General features: G+C 45.0%; 1 non-coding gene and 1 pseudogene across 1 annotated transcript; one reads left to right on the top strand and one right to left on the bottom strand.

Annotated features, from left to right (window-relative positions):
* Positions 1–9,253: 9,253 nt before the first annotated feature.
* LOC119621643 (small nucleolar RNA U13) lies at positions 9,254–9,360 on the bottom strand. The gene has a single exon (XR_005238187.1). It is a non-coding gene; the product is annotated as a small nucleolar RNA U13 (small nucleolar RNA).
* Positions 9,361–11,100: 1,740 nt separating this feature from the next.
* LOC119621621 (5S ribosomal RNA) lies at positions 11,101–11,219 on the top strand (annotated as a pseudogene).
* Positions 11,220–20,356: the final 9,137 nt, after the last annotated feature.

Raw genomic sequence — 20,356 nt, 5'->3', positions numbered from 1 at the left:
TTGGAATATTTTGGGGAATAAATTCCCCAAATTTATTTTGAATAAAGTCAGAATTATTCTGACTACACTTCAATTTTTTTTTTTTTTTTTTTTTTTTTTTTGAGACGAAGTCTCACTCTTGTCCCCCAGGCTGGAGTGCAATGGCACAATCTCGGCTCACTGCAACCTCCACCTCCCGGGTTCAAGCAATTCTCCTGCCTCAGCCTCCTGAGTAACTGGGACTACAGGAACCCGCCACCACGCCTGGCTAATTTTTTGTATTTTTAGTAGAAACGGAGTTTCACCGTGTTACCCAGGATGGTCTAGATCTCCTGACCTCGTGCTCCACCCGCCTAGGCCTCCCAAAGTGCTGGGATTACAAGCATGAGCCACCGTGCCCAGCATATGATCTTTTAATTTTTTTTAAAGAATTTAATGTCTCTAATTGTCATGGCCTTGTCAAATTCTATTATTTCCAACAGGGCTTACCTTATTATTTTAAAGCTATACTGCTCAATTCATAAATAATTATTATTGTATCTTAATTAATATATTTTATTAATATATCTATTTTAGTCCCATTAATGCTTTTTGTCATATCTATTGCAAGTCTTGCTTTCATTATTTTTCCTTCTGTTTGTCCATCCTATACTTTCAGCCCTGCTGTGAAATTTCTGCTTTGGATGTACTTCATGTAAACAGCATAACCTTTTAAATGCAATGTAAGTTTCTTTGTATTTTAATAGAATTTGGTCTATTTAACTGTTTTATTTGGCCCATTTAAATTTTTAATGCTCCTCGATATGGCTGGTGTAATTTTTAATATCTTCATGTTTTCTATTTAGATGTATGTCTTGTAAAAAGCTTATAACTTTTTAATGCAATCTGAGATTGTCTGTACTTTAATAGAATTTAATGTGTTTAAAATTTTAATGATCCTTGATATGGTTGGCCTAATTTTTAATATCCTCATATTCTCTGTTTATCTTGCTTTTTATGGTTTGGCTTTTTTCCCCCTTCTGTGTTTTGCTACTTTGATCTGATTTCTTTATTCCTTTGCCCTCTCAATTTAGGAGTTCCACTCAATCTTGCTATTCTACTGACTATATTAATTTGACTTATTTCTTGTAGCTGCCCAGAAAACTCTATTTACCAATTAAGTGCTTAACAAATTATTTTGCTGAAAATGGTAACTACAATAGCAACGACATCCACAAAACGATCGAAACCTTCTAAATCTGCTTCATCTCTCTGGCATCATCTGAAGCAGAATTAAAAGCCCAGTTCAGAGTTTCAAAGTTCTCCAAGTTAACGTTCCCTCTCGATTCTCTTGCTGCCCACTCACTTGAGCTCTGCCGTCTTGTTTAACCTTTCTTCCTACACACTGCCCACAACATTCCTTATTTGGATGCTTTTCTTTGAAATGAAACTCTCTCATTATCCATCTTATTACCTAGGTCACTCCAAAGCTCAGACGGTCTCTATCCACTCAGATTTAAAGGTAGAAAACATAAAAGTGGATTCAAACATTGATTCATTCTACTATCGCATTTGAGATTAAGAAAAAAAATTCGCCTTCTGTGCCAATAGCGCTCCCGCAAACATGGTGAAGGTTCCTAAAACCTTTGGGACATTTTTTTTTTTTTTTTTTGAGAGCGTCTCACTCTGTTTTGTTTGTCTGTTTGCTTGCTTATTTTTTGAGACAGAGTCTCGCTCTGTCACCCAGGCTGGAGTGCAGTGGTGAAATCTAAGCTCACTGCAACATCAGCCTCTCAGGTTCAAGTGATTCTTCTGCCTCAGCCCCCTGAGGAGCTGGGATTGCAGGCGCTCAACACCACGCCTGGCTAATTTTTGTATTTTTAGTAGAGATGGGGTTTCACCATATTGGCCAGGCCGGTCTCGAACTCCTGACCTCAAATGATCTGCCCACCTCAGCCTCCCAAAGTGCTGGGATTACAGGCGTGAGCCACTACGCCTGGCCAACCCATGGGACTTTCTGTAAGAAGTGTGGCAAACACCATCCCCACAAAGTGACACAGTACAAGGACAAGGATTCTCTGTACGCCCAGGGAGAGCGGGTTATGACAGGAAGCTGAGCGGTTATGGTGGGCAGACTAAGCCAATTTTCTAGAAAAAGGCTAAAACTACAAAGAAGATTGTGCTAAGGCTTGAGTGCGTTGAGCCCAACTGCAGATCTAAGAGAGTGCTGGCTGTTAAAGATGTGAGCATTTTGAACTGGGAGGAGGGAAGAAGAGAAAGGGCCAAGTGATCCAGTTCTAAGTGTCATCTTTTGTTTTATTATGAAGATATAATAAAATCTTGAGTTTATGTTCAAAAAAGAAAAAGGAAAAAACATTCATTCAACTTATATTGAACTTACTGAGCACGTACTATGGCCAGATACTGTTCTCGGTAGTGGGGGTGTAACAGTGAACAAGATGGGAGTAGGGAGAGTACACAGATAATAACAAGCACATCAACAGAAAATTATATAATCTAATGTCAGGTGGTGACAGGTGCTAGGAAGAAAAACAACAAAGAGAGGTGACAGGTGGTGATGAGGGTGCTGTTTTAGATGAGGTGGTGAGGGAAGGCATGTCTGAGGAGGAAGCATTTGAGCAAAGCCCAGATATTTGCCAGGCCCTTGGATGGGAGGGGACTGGCCTGCTCAAGGGGCAGCAGGGACTCGAGAAGCAACAGGGAAGGCTGGGAGGCAAATTCAGGGGGAGTGAGAGGCCAGGGCAGGAACGATCTGGAAGGTCATGGTAAAGATTTTTATTTTTATTTTAATAAAAGTCATTGGAAGTCATTGGAAAGTTTTGTCCTGGGCAGTGCCATTCCCTGACTCGTGCTCTGGAAGGATCAGTCTGGCTGCTGTGCATAGAGTCAGTTGCCAGGGCCTGAGTGGACACAGAAGAGCCAGTCAGGAGGCAACTTCTGCAGAGAAGACGCACAGCCTTGGTGGCTTAGACAGGCGGCCCCAGCGTCAGGGGGGAGAAGTGGTGGAAGACGGCAGATGCACGTTTCATGTTAGGCTGATGGCGTGGATGTAGAATGGGAGAGAAAGAATTAGGGATGACTACAAAGGCTTTCACCCCAGTAAAAAGAGGATAGCATTTACTCAAGAAAAAAAAGGAGGCAAGAAAAACTGGCTGCATGAAAACTGAGTTGCTGCATGCACAGTTTGCATCTGTCCAAAGAGGGTGGTGACAGGAAAAGTCACAAAAGGCAGTGTGAAGTCATCTTCCATTAGTGCACAACTAGCAACGGCAAGCTCACTCAGATAAACGTGAGGAAGACTAGAGAACCAGTCCCCAGCCAACTCTGACTAGTTCCTGGGAGCTGGCCAGTAAATGAGGCTCTGCTACGCAAGACTAAGTTTGTGGTTTTCCTATGACTTCTCTTAAAAATCAGTTTTATATGGGCCGTGTGCGGTGGCTCACGCCTGTAATCCCAGTACTTTGGGAGGCCGAGGTGGGTGGATCATGAGGTCAGGAATTCCAGACCAGCCTGACCAACATGATGAAACCCCATCTCTAGTAAAAATACAAAAACAATTAGCCGGGCGTGGTGGAGAGTGCCTGAATCACAGCTACTCAGGAGACTGAGGCAGGAGAATTGCTTGAACCCGGGAGGCAGAGGTTGTAGTAACCTGAGATCGCACCACTGCACTCCAGCCTGGGCGACAGAGTGAGACTCTGTCTCAAAAAAAAAAAAAAATCATTTTTGTATCCTTTGAATCGGCGTTTAACAATACCACACTACTTTTTGGCTTAAAAGTCCCCTCTTAGTAATGAAATTTTCCTTGGAGGTCAGTTAAAACTCATATGCTATCCCAGTGCCTTGCAGCGGCTGCTGGACTCCCAGATGTCACACGCCCACTCAGGACCTTCAGTCCAGGCTCCTACTTGCCCTCCCTTTTGGTGGTTTATCACAAATAAATATCCTCAAAATATTCTATTGCTGTCAAATCTAACAAAATTATTGATACAGCAGCTTTGGGACTGTCACTTTCTAAAGACAAGAAATCACTTACAATGTCATGGTCTAAATAAAACAGATCGGTTACTCACTGCACACACATAAATCTAAGCTGGCCAAGCGCAGTGGCTGACGCCTATAATCCCACCACTTTGGGAGGCCGAGGTGGGCAGATCACTTGAGGCCAGGAGTTCGAGACCAGCCTCCCCAACATGGCAAAACCTTGCCTCTACTAAAAATACAAAAAAAGTTAGCTGAGTGTGGTGGTGCACATCTGTAGTCCCAGCTACTTGGGAGGCAGAGGCACGAGAATCGACTGGACCCAGGAGTGGGAGGTTGCAATGAGCCGAGAACGCTCCACTGCGCTCCAGCCTGGGCAACAGAGAGAGAGTCTGTCTCAAAATAAATGAACAAACAAATAAATCTAATATTGATTCCTTCAGGTTTCACTTAACGAGCCATGCAAGAGGATCGTATTTTAAATGAATTGTAATTTGAGTTATTCCCATGGTTTTAAAAATACACTCTCGTTACATACAAACAATCTGCGTAGGACACGTCTCCTTTTGCCTGGACAAGATATAAGCTCTTAACTTTGGGATTAGCGGAAGATCACTTTGGCACAAGGCAGAGGCCACTCGTTATTATTGAACTAAAGGGTTTCCAAAGGCCAGCTGCAGGTAAGCAGTGTGCAGTACCATGAACTGCCCTAGCTAACAGTTTGTATAAATTCATAGGAAAAACACTAAAACTCAATAGAAAAATGGGCCCAGTGTGCAAACAGGTAATTCCCAGAAAGTACACAAGTAACTTTAAAAATCATTAAAAGTGGGCCGGGCGCGGTGGCTCAAGCCTGTAATCCCAGCACTTTGGGAGGCCAAGACGGGCGGATCACAAGCTCAGGAGATCGAGACCATCCTGGCTAACACGGTGAAACCCCGTCTCTACTAAAAAATACAAAAAAACTAGCCGGGCGAGGTGGCGGCGCCTGTAGTCCCAGCTACTCCGGAGGCTGAGGCAGGAGAATGGCATAAACCCGGGAGGCAGAGCTTGCAGTGAGCCGAGATCCGGCCACTGCACTCCAGCCTGGGCGACAGAGTGAGACTCCGTCTCAAAAAAAAAATACAAAAAATTAGCCGGGTGTGGTGGTGTGTGCCTGTAGTCCCAGCTACTCGGAGGCTGAAGCAGGAGAATGGCGTGAACCCAGGAGGCGGAGCTTGCAGTGAGCCAAGATGGTGCCACTGTACTCCAGCCTGGGCGACAAAGCGAGACTCCGTCTCAAAAAAAAAAAAAAAAAAAAAATCATTAAAAGTGGTCAGCTGGGCCGAGCACGGTGGCTCATGCCTATAATCTCAGCCCTTTGAGAGGCTGAGGTGGGAGGATCGCTTGAACTTGAGCCCAGGAGTTCAAGATCAGCAAACATGGTGAAACTCTGTCTCTACAAAAAATACAAAAATTAGCCAGACATGGTGGTACACGCCTGTAGTCCTAGCTACTTGGGAGGCTGAGGCAGGAGAATTGCTTGACCCTAGGAGGTCAAGGCTGCAGTGAGCCATGATTGCGCCACTGCACTCCAGCTTGGGTGACAGAGTAAGACCCTGTCACAAAAAAACAAAAATAACATACAAATGGTCAGCCAAAGTGATAATCCAGAAGTGTAAACTAAAACAATATGAAACAGCATTTTAGGCATTCTAACTAAAGATAATAATAATAATGTTGGGGAATATAGAATTCAATTTTCATACACAGTGGCAGGGGGGTAAATCAGCACAAATGTGAAAAGCATTTTGGAAATCCTTAAAATCCAAACCATTTGATCTAGAAATTCCCCTTCTAGGAATCTATTTTAAGGAAAGTTTTAAGCAATAGAAAATTCTGTATTAAAAAAGACCATCAAGTTATTTCTAATAGCAAATATAACTGAAGACAATTTTACTACTTAAAAAGAGGAAACCGGATAAAGAAGTTCCAGTCCTGTGTATCCATATAATCAAATATGATGCAGCCATTTGAAGTGATGTCTTTGAGACATTCTGCTTTTGACAAACTCTTTCGAAACTTAGTTCTCCAACTTGCCGACATCTACCTAATACCTAGATTTCCTGGCTCTACCGTGATAAATTCAGACTTTCTCCTGCTGCAGACATTTACGTTATTTCCAAGATTTTTTCCCTTTTCAACAGCACTCAAGCAAGCATTTATGTGAATATTGAGATGCACACTAAAGACCAAGAAACATCTCAAAAGACAGTTTCACCGGGCATGGTGGTTCACGCCTGTAATACCAGCACTTTGGGAGGCCAAGGCAGGCAGATCATGAGATCAGGAGTTCGAGACCAGCCTGGTCAACATAATGAAACGCCGTCTCTACTAAAAATACAAAAATTAGCTAGGCATGGCAGCATGTGCCTGTAATCCCAGCTACTTGGGAGACTGAGGCGGGAGAATCGCTTGAACCTAGGAGGCAGAGGTTGCAGTGAGCTGAGATTGCGCCACTGTACTCCAGCTTGGGCAACAGAGCGAGACTTCATCTCAAAAAGAAAAAAAAACAAGCAAAGCCGGGTGCAGTGGTTTACGCCTGTAATCCTAGCCCTTTGGGAGGCTGAGGCGGGCGGATCACAAGGTCAAGAGATCGAGACCATGCTGGCTAACATGGTGAAACCCCATCTCTACTAAAAATACAAAAATTAGCCAGGCGTAGTGGCAGGCGCCTATAATCCCAGCTACTCGGGAAGCTGAGGCAGGAGAATGGCTTGAACCCGGGAGGCGGAGGTTGCAGTGAGCCAGTGGGCCAAGATCACGCCACTGCACTCCAGACTGGCAGTGAGACTCCAGCAAAAAAAAAAACAAAAAAACCAAAAAAAAAAACCAAAAAGCAAAGACAGACACCTACAGCACAATTCTGGCCTGGGGACCTTGCTGAGAGTGGCTGGGTCCCAAGCCGGTCCCACAAGCCCACTGAGAGCGGCAGCCGCACAGGTCCTTCCAGAACTGGAAGCGATGTTCACAGCCACACTCATTATCACCACTCCCAGGACTTCAAATTTGTATCAGAATTTTCATGTTTATCTTCCCTAAAGTCTCCACAAACAAATCTAGAAACTGCTCAGGGACAAACTTAGTTGCTCCTGGGAAGAGAAATCCCTCCCAGGCGTGTGAAGGCAGGCTTCTGCCACAGGGGACAAGGAGCAAACGGAAGTTTTGTCCAGGAGTAAGGAACGCCCACGTCTAGCTGAAGATACAAAGGAAAACAGACAGACATGATTACCCAGCGTGGGCCCTGGGCCGGACACCACAGTAGCTGCCTGGTAGCCATGTACCCATGTACGCACATTTTGGTTGGTTTGTTTCTTGTTGTAGCCAGTTGTTCTGCCCCACCCTCCACCACTGCCACTAATTCAAACCAGGAGGGCGAAGGAGGGAGGTGACAGCGGTGAGAGGGAGCAGGCTGGGTTTGGTTGTGTTCTTTTTTTGTTTTGAGACAGAGTCTCACCCTGTGTCCAGGCTAGAGTGTAGTGGTGCCATCTCGGCTCACTGCAACCTCTGCCTCCTGGGTTCAAGCGATTCTCCTGTCTCAGCCTCCCAGGAAGCTGGGATTACAGGCATGCTCCACGACACACAGTTAATTTTTGTTTTTTGTTTTTTGTTTTTTGGTTTTTTTTGAGACGGAGTCTCGCTCTGTCGCCTAGGCTGGAGTGCAGTGGCCGGATCTCAGCTCACTGCAAGCTCCGCCTCCCGGGTTCACGCCATTCTCCTGCCTCAGCCTCCCGAGTAGCTGGGACTACAGGCGCCCGCCACCTCGCCTGGCTAGTTTTTTGTATTTTTTTTTTTTAGTAGAGATGGGGTTTGGGTTTCACTGTGTTAGCCAGGATGGTCTCGATCTCCTGAGCTCGTGATCCGCCCGTCTCGGCCTCCCAAAGTGCTGGGATTACAGGCTTGAGCCACCGCGCCCGGCCAATTTTTGTATTTTTAGTAGAGACGAGTTTTTGCCATGTTGGCCAGGATGGTCTCGAAATCCTGACCTCAAGTGATCCACCGTCCTGGGCCTCCCAAAGTGCTGGGATTACAGGCATGAGACAACTGTGCCCAGCCAGTTTTATTTTGTTCTGTTTTGATAGCAGAACTCCCTGTGACAACAGGAGCCTAAAGCAGCAATCTATTAGTCAGACTCTGGGGGCAAGTAATAACCACCAGCTCAGCGACAGACAGCCTGGAATCTACTCACCGGCTTGGAGGCAGGCGGTGGGTGACAGTTTAGCATGAGGACAGCTGGCTCCTTCTCGCATGTGACAGTCTTGTGAGCCTATTACGGGGTCTTCAGGCTCCATCAGGCAGAACGGGGGCAGCTTCTGCTGGAAGGGGCACTCTGTGGGTTGGGGATACAGCAAGCTCCAGGTCATCCAGATCTCTCCGCATGGCCCCCTCCAAGCCACAGGACCCTGTGGAGTCTTCCTGATGGGAGTCCTGCTGTTCATGAAATAGAGCGCAGCCTGTCACAGGTCGCAAACGGTACACAGGAGCCAAGGCTGCACAGACTGGCAGCCCCACGCTGCCATTGTTGGAGATTCCCATTCAGAAGAGTCAGAAATTCCCCAGTTCTTTGAAAACATCTTAAGCCAAAACTTAAGACTTATTGTCTCCAGTGTTTTTTTTTTTTTTTTTTTTTTTTTTTGAGATGGAGTTTTGCTCCTGTCACCCAGGCTGGAGTGCAATGGCACAATCTTGGCTCACTGCAACCTCCACCTCCTGGGTTCAAGTGATTCTCCTGCTTCAGCCTTCCAAGTAGCTGGGATTACAGGCGCCTGCCACCAGGCTAATTTTGTATTTTTAGTAGAGATGGGGTATCACCACGTTAGTCAGGCTGGTCTCGAGCTCTTGACCTCAGGTGATCCACCTGCCTCAGCTTCCCAAAGTGCTGGGATTACGGGTATGAGCCAGCATGCCTGGCCAATTTTTTTTTTCTTTTCTTTTTCTGAGACAGAGTCTCACTATGTCGCCCTGGAGTGCAGTGATGCGATCTTGCCTCACTGCAACCTCTGCCTCCCGGATTCAAGTGATTCTCCTGCCTCAGCCACCTGAGTAGCTGGGATTCCAGGTGCCCGCCACCACACCCAGCTAATTTTTATATTTTTAGTAGAGACAGCGTTTCACCATATTGGTGAGGCTGGTCTCAAACTCCTGACCTCAAGTGATCTGCCTACCATGGCCTCCCAAAGTGCTGGGATTACAGGTGTGAGCCACCACACTTGGCCTCCAGTTTGTTTGTTTGTTTGTTTGTTTGTTTATCCAAGGTCAGGTCCAGGGTAATGTGCCAATATCATAACAAGGTTCAGAGGGTGGTACATCCCACACATGCACGTGAACACTCAATCATCATGCTCGGGAACTACAGTGGGTCCTCCAGTATATTTAAAAGCAACCAAACAACCCGCCAAGTTTAACCTTCTTGTTTCCATCACATTCCATGGCTGTCCCCTTTCATTCCCCACAAAGCCTTGCCTTCAATGGTTGGGACTGTCCAGATCATGACAAAGCCCTCATTGAAGTACCAGTTTTGCCCCTGGTACCCACCCTTCTACACGAAACGCATTCTCTCTGTGATCAGACCCACTCATTTCAGATAATAAACTTCAGATCCCGCTTTTCCTGAAGGTCTGTTGCTTGGGACCACTCCTGGTGCCAATGTGTAAGGGTCAGGATTTTTAGTTACCAAAAACAAAACTCAAAACACAATTCACCATGGCTAATTTAAGCAGAAAAAGATAGACACACAAAAGATTTGCTAAAGACCTCAAGTAACTCACAGGCTCAACCCCCCTTGAGAGGGGTCAGAGGAAAGGCGTTGAGACTGAGCTTCCTGCGGCAACTCTCACGGCCACCACTACGGCCACAGCCTCTCCCAAGACCTGAGCCTGGGGGCGTGACTTTCCTGCAAGCATAGCTGAATCCAACATGGGCCTCAGGGACTCACTCTTGCCACCACTGCTGCCCCCAGCAGCCAGGTGTCACCGTCACCACCAGCACCAGCGGAGCAGGATCCGCGCACAGAGCCTCTCCCATCAACCAGTCCCTGTCGTGTCAAAGCTTAAAACAGGTGCATCTGAGGGGTGTGAGCTGGGAAGCGTGTCCATGTCTCCTGGCAGAGAGGCTAGGAGTCTGAGTTCACACTTCTTTTTTTTTTTTTTTCAGGAGGTGTCTTGGTCTATCGCCCAGGCTGGAGTGCAGTGGCTCACAATCTCGGCTCACTGCAACCTCTGCCTCCCGGTTTCAAGTGATTCTCCTGCCTCAGCCTCCCAAGTAGCTGGGATTACAGTCATGCACCACCATGTAGAGCTAATGTTTGTGTTTTTAGTAGGACGTGGTTTCACCATGCTGGCCAGGCTGCTCTCGAATTACTGAACTCAAGTGATCCACCTGCCTCGGCCTCCCAAAGTGCTGGGATTACAGGCATGAGCCACCGCGCCCAGCCCTGAATTCACACTTCTTGGTAGGGGCGGCAGAGTTCAGAACATGGAAATTTCACTGGAGAAAGGCACCCAGAGGGTGATGGGAAACCTCAGGTGTGACTAATGTCCCCTCACATGATGGAGTTGAAATGGTCACATTAGCCCACTGGGTCTAGTTGTGGTCAGGTCTTGTCATTCCTTAGAAGGCAGCATATGAGAAGGGGATACCTCAGGGGTTCTGCGTCTCCCCAGCAATGCATTGTGACAGTTCTGTGTCTGAGACAATCCATTTGTACCTGCGAAATCTTACCTAGCACATCTCAAAGTCCCAGAGTTCTAATACTGTATATTTCTTTTCATGTAAATCCATGATACTGCAGCCGGGTGTGGTGGCTCACGCTTGTAATCATAGCACTTTGGGAGGTCGAGTCGGGCTGATCCCCTGAGGTCAGGAGTTCAAGACAAGCCAGGCCAACATGGTGAAACCCTGTCTCTACTAAAAATACAAAAATTAGCTGGGCGTGGTGCCAGGCGCCTGTAATCCCAGCTACTCAGGAGGTTGAGGCAGGACAATCGCTTGAACTTAGGAGGCAGAAGTTTCAGTGAGCTGAGGTTGCGCCACTGCACTCCAGTCTGAGTGACGGAGTAAGACTCCATCTCAGGAAAAAAAAAAAAAAAAAAAAAAGCAAGAGTCTACCGCCATACCACCCTGAATGCACCCGATCTAGTCTGATCTGGGAAGCTAAGCAGGGTCAGGCCTGGTTAATACTTGGATGGGAGACCGCCTGGGAACACCGGGTGCTGTAGGCGTGGCCCGGCATGGTGGCTCACACCTGTAAATCCCAGCACTTTGGGAGGCTGAGGCAGGTGAATCACCTGAGGTCAGGAGTTCGAGACCAGCCTGGCCAACAAGGTGAAACCCTGTCTCTACCAAAAATACAAAATTTAGCTGGGTGTGGTGGCAGGTGCCTGTAATCCCAGCTATTCTGAAAGAAAAAAAAAAGGAAAGTAAGGCAAATGAACCAGTCCATTATTAACATCACCTTCCAGGAGCATTTAGTTGTGGGAGTTTCTGTTGATGGCGCATCAGAGGTCATGATAACGACGGGAGGAACAACCTGGAACACTGAGCCAGCAGTTTTCCTAGAGACCCACAGCCAGGATTCCAAACATAGGTGTATGACAAAGGTACCAACATGACGTTACAGTTTCTGGGAAGCATGAAAGCGATGAGAGAGACGAATGCATGAACTCACAGAGGTAAGGGACATTCAATGGCAGGGGTCGGTTTGGTGAGGATCCAGAGCCACTGAGCAGCCACTGAGAAACCGTCACTGGAAAAGAAATGTAAACCTCCAGATCCCTGTTCAAGCAACAATACCCTAAAATCGCTCCGGACTCTCTCAGTAGACTTACAGATCACCAGTGACATGAATGTTAATATTTTATGGCCCTAACTTGCACTTCTAAAAGTTCTAATTAATCTCACTAGATAAAAGCTGGCAAGCAAGCTGGTACAGAGGAGAATCGCACTCTCCTCGCAATGTCTGTGTGCCAGCTCATCTGGGATCCTGCAATGATTTGCCCTGTCTCGGCTCCATAAAGGGGCCAGTAATTAGCATTTGGAAGCTAAGCCACACTTCCACACTGTCTGCCATTTGCTGATTGTTAATTAATTGATTGATTAGCCGCTTCCTCTAGCACTGGCTAGTAAAGGCCCCTTCAAGGAGTTCTCCCCAGTTCTCCGCTCTCCCCACCTCCACACACCCTGGCAGGAGAAGGATTTCCATAACATCCTTGAAAGCAGGGCTACATCTTGGACATTGTTTCTGTAGCTTGCAAGGTGCCTTGCACACAGAAAATACTTACAGAGTAAATGGATGGAAGATTGGTGGATAGACTGATAGACATGAAAATGTATGATACACTTCCTATTTTTCTCTCACATTATAAAATTTTTTTCTGAACTTTAGATCAGAAGAGAACTTAAATATTATCCAACCTAATTTCATTTTAAGGATAAGGAAGCAGGCCAGGTACGGTGGCTCATGCCTGTAGTCTCAGCACTTTGGGAGGCCAAGGCAGGTGGATCACTTGAGGCCAGGAGTTGGAGACCAGCCTGGTCAATAATGGTGAAACTTTGTCTCTACTAAAAATACAGAAAAAACTAGCCAGACCTGGTGGCGGGCACCTGTAATCCCAGCTATTCGGGAGGCTGAGACAGGAGAATTGCTCCAACCCAGGAGTCAGAGGTTGCAGCAAGCTGAGATCATGCCACTGCACTCCAGCCTGGGTGACAGAGCAAGACTCTGTCTCAAAAAATAAATAAATAGAAAGGGAAAAACATATAAGGAAACAGGTCCACAAAGGTTCAAACGATGTATACATATGCTCAGCTACTAAGAACATAGACTAGGCCAGGCGCCGTGGCTCACGCCTATAATCCCAACACTTTGGGAGGCCAAGATGGGCGAATCACCTGAAGTCAGGAGTTTGAGACCAGCCTGGCCAACATGGCGAAACAAAAATACAAAAATTAGCCGGGTGTGGTGGCACGTGCCTGTAATCCCAGCTACTCGGGAGGCTGAGGCAGGAAAATCGCTTAAACCCAGGAGGCAGAGGTTGCAGTGAGCTGAGATGGCGCCACTGCACTCCAGCCTGGGCGACAGAGCAAGACTCCATCACAAACAGAAAAAAATTCACTCTGAGGAGATCACAGTGGTAGGTGGTGAGGAGCTCGGATCCACCCGCTCCCGCTCCTCACGCACCGCTGTTTGCTCTCGCCCAGGAACAAGTTGGTCAGGAAGCTGCACAACAGTCAAGGCTTTTAAAGATGCCATAAAAACACCTGTGGAGCTGAGGTGGCAATTCACTGAATTCGAACCACTCTAACGAGCCGCAAGGTAAAATCCCTGGAGGTATGTGCCCACATGATCAGAGGGGCAAAGGAAAAGAATCTCAAAGTGAAGGGACCAGTTGGAATGCCTACCAGGACTTTGAGAACCACTACAAGAGAAACTCCTTTTGGTGAAGGTTCTAAGACATGGGATCGCTTCCAGATGAGAATCCACGAGCTACTCATTAACTCGCACAGTCCTTGAGATGGCTAAGCAGATGACTCTATCGGTACTGAGCGGGGAGTTGAGGTGGAAGTCATCACTGCAGATGCTTAAGTCGACTATTTTAATATATTGATTACCAGTTGTTAAAAAAAATTAAATTAAAATCAGCTTATTCAGGTTTCCTGGAAGATTACATGGATGACAAAATTTAATCTACGGCCAAAATGAGGGAATTGGAGTTAGGAACATCTGTCTTTGCTTTCCATATTATTTGATTATCTGAAATGTATACAGAAGATGTTCCTGTCCTTTTTTCTTTGTTCTTTTTTCTTTCTTTTGTTTGTTTGTTTGTTTGTTTGTTTTTGAGATAGGGTCTTGCTCTGTCACCCAGGCTGGAGTATAGTGCTGTGACTGCAGCTCACTGCAACAACCTTCACTTCCCAGCCTCAAGTGATCCTTCCACCTCAGCCTCCCAAGTAGTTGAGATTACAGGTGCACACCACCACGTCTGGCCAGTTATTATTTTTTAGTTTTTATAGAGATGGGGTTTTTCCATGTTGCCCAGGCTGGTCTCAAACTCCTGGGCTCAAGCAATCCACCCACCTCAGCTTCCCAAAGTGCTGGGATTATAGGCATGAGCCACTGTGCCCAGCCAGATGTTACTATCTTGTTTAACAAATAATGAAACCAGCCGGCTGGGCATGGTGGCTCATACCTGTAATCCCAGCACTTTGGGAAGTCAAGGCGGGCGGATCACCTGAAGTCGGGAGTTGGAGACCAGCCTGACCAACATAGAGAAACCCTGACTCTACTAAAAATACAAAATTAGCCGGGCGTGGTGGCGCATGCCTGTAACTAGGGAGGCTAAAGCAGGAGAATCACTTGAACCCGGGAAGTGGAGGTTGCGATGAGCCGAGATCGCATCATTGCATTCCACCCCAGGCAACAAGAGCGAAACTGTCACACAAAAAAACAAAAACAAAACAAAAAACACAGCAAACTATGAAACTGAACTCTGGAAATTAAAACAAATTCATCGTGAAATCAGTGGGTTGGAGTTGGATGGTTAGAACAGGAAAGGGCCTTAGAAAGTATCTCTTCAGGCTGGTCATGATGGCTCACACCTGGAATCCCAATAGTTTGGAAGGCTGGGGCAGGAGGATTGCTTGAGGCCAAGAGTTCAAGAACAGCCTGGGCAACATAGGGAGACCCTATCTCTAAAAAAAAAAAAGAAAAAAATAGCCAGTGTGGTGGCAAGCACCTGTTATCCCAGCTACTTGGGAGGATAGGTTGGGCCCAGGAGGCGGAGGCTGCACTGAGTCATGATTGCACCACTGCACTCCAGCCTGGGTGACAACAGAGCAAATCCCTTTCTCTCTCTCTCACAAAAAAAAGTATTGGCTGTGCGCAGTGGCTCACACCTGTAATCCCAGCATTTTGGGAGGCTGAGGTGGGCAGATTGTCTGAGCTCAGGAGTTTGAGACCAGCCTGTGTAACATTGTGAAACCCCATCTCTACTAAAATTAGCTGGGCATGGCAGCATGCGCCTATAGTCCCAGTTACTCAGCAGGCTGAGGCAGGAGAATTGCTTGAACCTGGGGGAGAGGCAGGGGTTGGTTGCAGTGAGCCAAGATCGTACCACTGCACTCCAGCCTGGGTGACAGAGCAAGGCTCCATCTCAAAAGAAAAAAAAAAAAAGTATCTATCCAAATACCTCTTTTTGAAGATGAGAAAACAATTTTCTTTCTTTTTTTGTTTTGTTTTTTTGTTTTTTCAAGACAGAGTTTTGCTCTTGTCGCCCAGGCTGGAGTGCAATGGCACAATCTCAGCTCACTGCAACCTCTGCCTCCCAGGTTCAAGCGATTCTCCCGCCTCAGCCTCCCCAGTAGCTAAGATTACAGGAACACACCACCACACCCAGCTAATTTTTGTATTTTTAGTAGAGATGGGGTTTTACCGTGTTGGCCAGGCTGGTCTCAAACTCCTGACCTCAGGTGATCCTCCCGCCTCAGCCTCCCAAAGTGCTGGGATTACAGGTGTTAGCCACCATGCCCAGCTGCAAAAACAATTTTCAATCTTCTCTTTAATCTTAACTATAAAATAACTCTTCTCTGGGTATCATCATTTTTGCCATCTACAATAAATGACCTTGTATGTCATTAGCAACTAACCAACGTAACAACCCTTAGAATAAACAAAGCCTGTACTGATAATTTTCATCATTCCTGTGTCACCCAGGCTGGAATGCAGTGGTACAACCTTAGCTCACTGTAACCTCAAATTCCTGGGCTCATGTGATCCTCCCACCTCAAGTCTCCCAAAGTGCCGGGATTTCACTGCGTCCAGCCAAAAGATAAAAGATATTTTTAAAGGTAAAATTATAATTGCTCTGCAAATATAAAATGTACTCATGTCAGAGACTTCATTTAGCTCATTATCTAATGGGAGAACCAGTAAAATGTTACAACTGATTCAAAAGAAATTCAAACAGGCAATAATGTAAAATGATTTTACGATATGTGCAAGATAGGTCAATCCACAAGGCAAAAATAAATTGTGTTCCACCAGACACAATTCGTTTGCATTTCTATGAACAAGAATCAATTTTCTACAATTCACAGAGTTGTAAACCATCCCAAAGACAATGATGACAGGCTCAGCTTAGGAGCTGAGCTAGACAGGATATACTTTCTAATCCTTTCAGTCCATTCCAGTCTTCCACAATTTTTCTCCAAGCTAGTAAGAATTCATTCTTGAATTCCACAAAATATTGAAGAAATACATAATAGTAATTCTACCCAAACTCTTCCAGAGAATTGAAAAGTAGGGACCACTTCCCATTCCCTCATTCTATGAGGCAAGTATTACTCTGTTACCAAAACCAGATAAAGACATTAAAAGAAGACTATTGACCAATATTCCTCATGAACATAGATGTGAAAGCTCTCAACAAATACACCAATATGTAAAACAGATAAAACATCATGACCAAGTGAGGTTTATCCCATAAATGCAAAGTTGGTTTAGCATTTGCAAATCAATCAATGTAGTAAACTCTATTCATAGACTCAAGAAAAACATTATCTTAATAGACATAGAAAAAGCATTTGACCAAATCCAGCATTCATTCCTAACAAACTCTCAGTAAACTAAGAAAAGAAGGGTACTTCCTCAACTTGAAAAAGGGCATCTATGAAAAACATACAACTATCATCACACTTCACAGTGAGAGAGTGAATGCTTTCCACTAAGGGCAGGAGCAAGGCAAGAATGTCCATTCTTACCACTTCCATTCAACAGTGCCCTGGATGCCCCAATGAAGCAATAAGGCCTGAAAAATCAATCAATCAATAGAAGTAAGGAAGTCATAAAACAAAGGAAAAAGTAAAATTGTCTCTACTCACAGGTAACGTAATCAGCTCTGGAAAATCTGATGAATCTACAAAAAGGCTAATTAGCAAGAGTGGAGGATTCAGTATCAGAATACAAAAACAAATATTTCTACATTCAAACAATGAGCAATTGAAATTTGAAATTTAAAAAATAACAGAATTAAAACACGTGAAACACTTAGGCATAAATCTGACAAAGGATGAACAAAGGATATACACTGAAAACTAACAGAACATTGCTGCAATAAATCAAAGGATTAAATAAATAGAGAAATATATTTTTTATTCAGTTTTTTATTTTTGTATTTTACTTTTTTTGTAGAGACAGTGTTGCCTAGGCTGGTCTCGAACTCCTGGCCTCCAGTGATCCTCCTGCCTCAGCCTCCCAAAGTGCTGGGATTACTGGTGTGAGCTACCATGCCCAGACAATAAATGTATTTATTCACCAATTAGAAGACTCAGTGGCCAGGCGCAGTGGCTCGTGCCTGTAATCCTAGGACTTTGGGAGGCCGATGTGGGTGGCTCACCCAAGGTTAGAAGTTCAAGACCAGCCTGGCCAATATGGTGAAACACCATCTCTACTAAAAATACAAAAATTAGCCAGGCACGGTGGCATGCGCCTACAATCCCAGCTACTCAGGAAGCTGAGGCAGAAGAATAGCTTGAACTCAGGAGGTAGAAGTTGCAGTGAGCCCAGATCGTACCACTGCACTCCAGCCTAAGCCACAGAGCAAGCCTCTGTCTCAAAAATAAAAATAAAAAATAAAAAATAAAGACTCAATACTGCTAGATCCCACACAATCCCACTTAAATTTTCAGCAAGCTTTTTTGTAGAAATTGATAAGTTGATTTTAAAATTCATATAGAAATGCAAAGGACCTGACTTCAAGACTTATTACAAAGCTTTAGTAATCAAAGCAATGTGATAGTGGTATAAAAAACAGACAAACAGATCAATAGAACAGAATAAAAGTGTGGCAATAGACCCATACATATATACAGACATCAATTGATTTTCAAGAGATATGCAAAGGCAGCTAAGGGAAAGGATCATCTTTTCAACAGATGGTGCTGGAACACTTAGATATCCACGTGCAAAAAATTATTTAAGGCTTGGCGCAGTGGCCCATGCCTGTAATCTCAATACTTGGGGAGGCCAAGGTAGGCAGATTGTCTGAGCTCAGGAGTTTGAGACCAGCCAGGGCAACATGGCCAAACTCTATCTCTAACTAAAAAAAAAAAAAAAAAAAAAAAGAAAATTTGATAATTTAGATCCCTGACTCACATCATACACAAAAATTAATTCTAAATGTGAAACCTAAAACTATAAAACTTCTAAAAGAAAATCTATTGATCCTAAGGCAAAGATATCTTAGAAAACCAAAACTACAATCCATAAATGAAAAAAAATTATAAGTTGTACTTCAACAAAGTTAACAATTTTTTGCCCTTCCAAGACATATTAGAGAATGAGGGCCAAGCGTGGTGGCTCACTCTTATAATCCCAGGACCGTGGGAGGCCGAGGCAGGTGGATCATTTGAGCTCAGTGCCACCCTGGGCAACATGGTGAAACCCAGTCTCTACAAAAAATACAAAAAATTAGCCAGGTGTGGTGGCGCGTGCCTGTGGTCCCAAGTACTCAGGAGGCTGAGGTGGAAGGATTGCTTAACTCCAAGGGGCAGGGGTTGCAGTGAGCTGAGATCACACTACTGCACTTCAGCCTGGGTGACAGAGCAAAACCCAGTCTCGATAATAAATTAATTAATTAATTTAATTTAATTAAAATGAAAGTAAACTACCTAATTTTAAAAAAAGGTACAAGATTTGGACAGACACTTCACTAAAGAACCTAGATGGATGGTAAATAGCACATGAAAAGATGTTCAAGTCATTGGCCATTAGGGAAACGCAAATTAAACCCACAATGAGATACCACCGTACATTTATTAGAATGGCTTAAAGACTGATTGTATCAAGCATTAATGAGGCTATTAGAGAACTGGAATTCTCATACACTGCTGTTGGCAATGTAAAATATAACAACCACTTTGGAAGTCAGGTGGGTGGGGTTTTTTTGGTTGGTTTTTTGTTTTTGTTTTTGTTTTTTGAGACGGCGTCTCACTCTGTCGCCCAGGCTGGAGTGCAGTTGCGCAATCTCAGCTCACTGCAACCTCTGCCTGTCAGGTTCAAACAATTCTTCTGCCTCAGTCTCCCAAGAAGCTGGGATTACAGGCGCATGCCACCACACCCAGCTAATTTTTTGTATTTTTAGTAGAGATGGGGTTTCACCATGTTGGCCAGGATGGTCTCAATCTCCTGACCTTGTGATCTACCTACCTCGGCCTCCCAAAGTGCTGGGATTAGAGGATTGAGCCACCGCTCCTGGCTAGCTGGGTTTTTCTAAGTTAAACATACACTGAGTAGATGTGCCATCAACCCAAGAGAAATTAAAACATGTACATACAAAGACTTGTATACAAATATTCATAGCCACTCTCCTCAAAATTGTCAAAATTTAGAAACAACCCAAATGTCCTTCACCAGGAGATGGGTAAAGTAGTACATTCCTACAATGAAATTCAGGCAACAGTATGGATGAATTTCAAAATCACTGTGTTATGTGGCAAAAGAAAAAAACAAATGTAAGATAATCCATATTGTATGGTTCTATTTATACAAACTTCTAGCAAATACCAACTGATCTATAAGAGCCTGTGGGGGGCTGGGTTCAGTGGCTCACGCCTGTAATCCCAGCACTTTGGGAGGCTGAGGCGGGCAGATCACAAGGTTAGGAGTTCGAGACCAGCCTGGCCAACATGGTGAAACTCCGTCTCTACTAAGAATACAAAAATTAGCCAGGCGTGGTGGTGGGTGCCTATAATCCCAGCTATATACCAGCTATATAGAGAGAGAGAGAGAGAAAGAGAGATTGAGAAAGAGAGCGCCCGTGAGGACACAGCTGAGAGCATAGTAGTGGGAAAAGGCAGGAGGGACAGATTACAAAAGGCCACAAGGAAACTTTTGGGAGTGATGAATGTGTTCACTATCTTGGTGGTATTGACAGTTTCATGAGTATATGCATATGTCAAAATTTATCCAATTGTACCCGTTAAGTACGTATAATTTATCGTCTATCAATTGTATCTCGGTAAAGCTATTTTTATATAAAACCTACCAGAATGGTAGGATTCTGAGCAATTTCAGTTGCCACTTCAACCTACACACCGTTTGGGGGGCTTGCCTTGGAATTTTAACCTGAATGTAAGTTGACAGCCCTTTGCCAATGCCATGACTATTTCCCACCTTTGAGGCTAGATTCACGCTACTCCCCCAGCCCCTGTCCCCAAGCATGCAGTATTCTTGGCGTGATTCTCCAGGGCAGGGCACTTGTGCTTCCACGGAAGGCCTGAGCACAAGCTCAGCTCCCACCTCAGTCTTTCACTGGATGGATGTATTTAGCTGACCTTGCTGATGGGGCACAGAAACTCTCCT

Source organism: Chlorocebus sabaeus, chromosome 21 (genome assembly GCF_047675955.1).
Source record: "Chlorocebus sabaeus isolate Y175 chromosome 21, mChlSab1.0.hap1, whole genome shotgun sequence".
Lineage (NCBI taxonomy): Eukaryota > Metazoa > Chordata > Mammalia > Primates > Cercopithecidae > Chlorocebus > Chlorocebus sabaeus.
Note: the sequence above shows the minus strand (reverse complement) of the source record. Positions and strands in the feature narration are given on the sequence as shown.